The sequence below is a fragment of the Octopus sinensis genome, linkage group LG28, assembly GCF_006345805.1.
Source record: "Octopus sinensis linkage group LG28, ASM634580v1, whole genome shotgun sequence".
In the NCBI taxonomy this organism is placed as follows: Eukaryota; Metazoa; Mollusca; class Cephalopoda; order Octopoda; family Octopodidae; genus Octopus; species Octopus sinensis.
Window position 1 is genome coordinate 12,312,043 of NC_043024.1, and position 3,942 is coordinate 12,315,984.

At 48.6% G+C, this 3,942-nt stretch overlaps 1 protein-coding gene across 1 annotated transcript in view; it reads right to left on the reverse strand.

The window, feature by feature from the left end:
- Nucleotides 1-3,044, reverse strand: part of LOC115225852 (E3 ubiquitin-protein ligase MIB2-like) — a 31,520-nt gene extending 28,476 nt beyond the window's left edge. Inside the window, exon 1 of the mRNA XM_036514594.1 lies at nucleotides 3,040-3,044. The gene's annotated coding sequence lies outside the window, so the exon portion shown is untranslated. The remainder of the gene's footprint in view (nucleotides 1-3,039) is intronic.
- Nucleotides 3,045-3,942: the final 898 nt, after the last annotated feature.

A 3,942-nucleotide genomic window follows, 5' to 3' on the forward strand; every position in this document is an offset into this window, starting at 1 on the left:
GTGGTCAGTCATTGCAAGATATGTTTAGTGTTGTGTACGAGGTTTGAACTTAAGTTCCATTGTTTGTCTATGAATACTGCCAAACGCGAGTTTTCTTTTCAGGTCCATGACGCTATTAGGACCAATACCACTTCCACCCCAACCCACAGCCTCAGGGTTGGCACCCTCAACGTTGGCACACTGAAAGGCAGATCTGGCGAGATAGTTGAATTGCTTGAACGGAGGTGGGTTGATATATGCTGCATTCAAGAAGTGAGGTGGAGAGGAGGTTCTGCTAGGTTCCTCACAGGCAAAGGACAGAGGTACAAGATTTTCTGGGCTGGGAATACTGACGGAGTCGGGGGTGTGGGCATGCTTATCGCCGAAAAATGGGTAGATAAGGTAATCGAGGTAGTCAGAGTAAGTGACAGAATAATTAAGATTAGATTAGTGCTCCACCATAGTTTAGCAACTATTATATCGGCCTATGCCCCTCAGCCAGGGCTACCTGATGGACCGAAAGACTGTTTCTATGACACCCTACTGCAGACCACATCATTGACGAACGACAGGGACCTTCTCTTTGTGGCCGGTGACTTCAATGGGCATGTTGGACGATGTGCTGGGGGCTTCCATGGCGTGCATGGAGGCTACGGTTATGGTTCCCGCAACGAGGAGGGAACCAGGCTGCTGGAGTTCTGCGATGCGAATAGTCTTATGATTTGCAACACTAACTTCAGGAAACCGACAAGCCACCTGGTCACCTACCGATCGGGCCGGCATACTAGCCAAATCGACTACATCCTTGCCAGAAAAAGGGAAAGATGGCTGCTTATAAATGCCAAAACCTTCCCAGGTGAAGAATGCACCCCACAACATAGACTGGTAGTTAGTGACTTTAGGATCAGGACTAAGAGGGCGACTAGAAGACGACCAACATGGAGAAGAAGGGTCTGGAAGCTTAAAGACCCTGCGAATGGACAGAGATTTAGAGATATGTTATTTGAAGCCTTAGACGAAATGGAAGGGAGTATAGCTACGCATGGGGTAGAAGACAACTGGACGCTTCTGAGGGACAACCTGCTGAAAGCCGCTGACCAGATCTGTGGCTGGTGCAAAGTCCCCTTAAGACCCAAAATAACGTGGTGGTGGAACAATATTGTTGACAGGGCTATTAGACAAAAGAAACAGGCTTGGAAGGCCTGGAAGAACGGTGGTAGCAGGGAAGTGTATCAGTCTGCCAGAAGGGAAGCCAGGAGACAGGTCTATCTAGCCAGAGGGGAGGTAGATAAGGAAAAATTTGCCAATGTCCTGCGTCGTGAGGATGAAAGACTTGAGGTATTTCGTGTTGCAAGACAGTGTGTGAGAGAGAATCGTGACGTGGTAGGAGAGAAATGTGTTCGCAAGGAGGACGGTTCACTTGCGCTTAATGAGGATGCAAAGAGAGAGGCTTGGAGACGCCACTATGATAGGTTGCTGAATGAAGAAAATGAATGGGATAAAGAGAGTCTGCCGAATGTCGACCCAACAGAGGGACCAGCAATCCGAGTTAACAGTTCCTTAGTAGATAAGGCAATTAGAAGCATGAAAACAGGGAAAGCCCCAGGCCCATCAGGAATTACTGCAGAGATGCTCAAAATATCTGGTGTGTCGGCTATAGCTTAGTCACCCATATAGTTAACCAGGTGATACACGAGGGGGTCATACCCAATGACTGGTGTAGCAGCATAATAGTCAACTGCTACAAAGGTAAAGGCGACGCCCTAGAGACAAATAACTACAGGGGCATCAAGCTGCTGGATCAGGTAATGAAGGTTACGGAGAGGGTTATAGCCCAACTAATTAGAGAGAGAGTTAGCTTAGATGATATGCAGTTTGGGTTCGTGCCAGGGAAAAGTACTACTGATGCTATATTCCTGGTAAGACAGCTGCAGGAGAAATACCTAGCCAAAGATAAGCCCTTGTACCTGGCTTTTGTTGACTTGGAGAAAGCCTTTGACAGGGTCCCCGATCCCTTATCTGGTGGTCAATGAGGAAACTAGGGATAGAAGAATGGTTGGTGAGAGCTGTGCAAGCCATGTACAGAGATGCTGCTAGTAAGGTGAGGGTTGGCAACGAGTACAGTGAAGAATTCCGGGTAGAGGTTGGGGTCCACCAAGGTTCAGTCCTCAGTCCCCTCCTATTTATCATAGTCCTCCAGGCAATAACGGAGGAATTCAAGACAGGTTGCCCCTGGGAGCTCCTCTATGCTGATGACCTTGCTCTAATTGCTGAGTCACTATCAGAACTGGAGGAGAAGTTTCAGGTGTGGAAACAAGGATTAGAATCGAAGGGCCTTAGAATCAACCTAGCCAAAACCAAAGTCCTAATAAGTAGGAAGGTAGATCAATCACAAACGCCTTCAGGTAGATGGCCCTGCTCGATCTGTAAAAAAGGTGTAGGTAGAAACTCTATAAGATGCACCAAGTGTAAGCTATGGACACATAAGAGGTGCAGCAATGTCAAAGGAAGGCTAACTAGGAAAATAGTTTTTGTCTGTGGCAAATGCTCAGGAGCAATAAACACTGGAAATGTGCAGAGACCAACTTCTGCCACGTTCCAGGGAGACAAACTAGAAGTAGTTGATAGCTTCCGCTACCTAGGAGACCAAGTCAGTAGCGGGGGTGGGTGTGCTGAAAGTGTAACTGCTAGAGTAAGAATAGCCTGGGCAAAGTTTAGAGAGCTCTTACCCCTGCTGGTGACAAAAGGCCTCTCGCTCAGAGTAAAAGGCAGACTGTATGATGCATGTGTACGTACAGCCATGCTACATGGTAGTGAAACATGGGCCGTGACTGCTGAGGATATGCGTAAGCTTGCAAGAAATGAAGCCAGTATGCTCCGATGGATGTGTAATGTCAGTGTTCATAATCGTCAGAGTGTAAGTTCCTTGAGAGAAAAGTTGAACCTAAGAAGCGTCAGTTGTGGCGTGCAAGAGAGACGGCTGCGCTGGTATGGTCATGTGACGAGAAAGGCTGAAGATAGTTGTGTGCAAAAGTGCTACACCCTAGCAGTTGAGGGAACCTGTGGAAGAGGTAGACCCAGGAAAACCTGGGACGAGGTGGTGAAGCACGACCTTCGAACTCTAGGTCTCACTAAGGAAATGTCTAGAGACCGAGACCTATGGAAGTATGCTGTGCGTGAGAAGACCCGGCAAGACTAGTCAGGCCATAACCCGTGGCCCCTACCTGGGACGTAGTCAGTCCTCCTGTGCATACCTTCCTTCTTGTGACACTTATGAAGACCTGTTGAGGCAAGTGAAAATCAAACCAAATCAAAATAGATGAACATCAGTGGAATTGTATTCCTTGTGGTACCAGTGCTGGTGGCACACAAGAAAACCACCCAAACGTGGCCGTAGCCAGTACCGCATCGACTGGCCTCCGTGCTGTGGGCACAACAAACACCATCCGATCGTGGCCGTTCGCCAGCCTCATCTGGCACCTGTGCCGGTGGCACATAAAGACACCATCCGAAGACCCGGCGACGTAGTCAGTCCACCTATGCATACCTTCCCTCTTACGACACTTGTGAAGACCTGTTGAGGCAAGTGTGTGACACTTGTGAAGACCTGTTGAGGCAGAGGCAAGTGTGTGACACTTGTGGAGACCTGTTGAGGCAAGTGTGTGACCCTTGTGAAGACCTGTTGAGGCAAGTGAAAATCAAACAAAATCAAAATAGATGAACATCAATGGAATTTGTATCTTTGTGGTTCCAGTACCGGTGGCACCACAAGAAAACCATCCGAACGTGGCCGTAGCCAGTACCGCATCGACTGGCCTCTCGTGCTGTGGGCACAACAAACACCATCTGATCGTGGCCGTTCGCCAGCCTCATCTGGCACCTGTGTCGGTGGCACATAAAAACACCATCCGAAGACCCGGCGACGTCGTCAGTCCACCTGTGCATACCTTCCCTCTTATGACA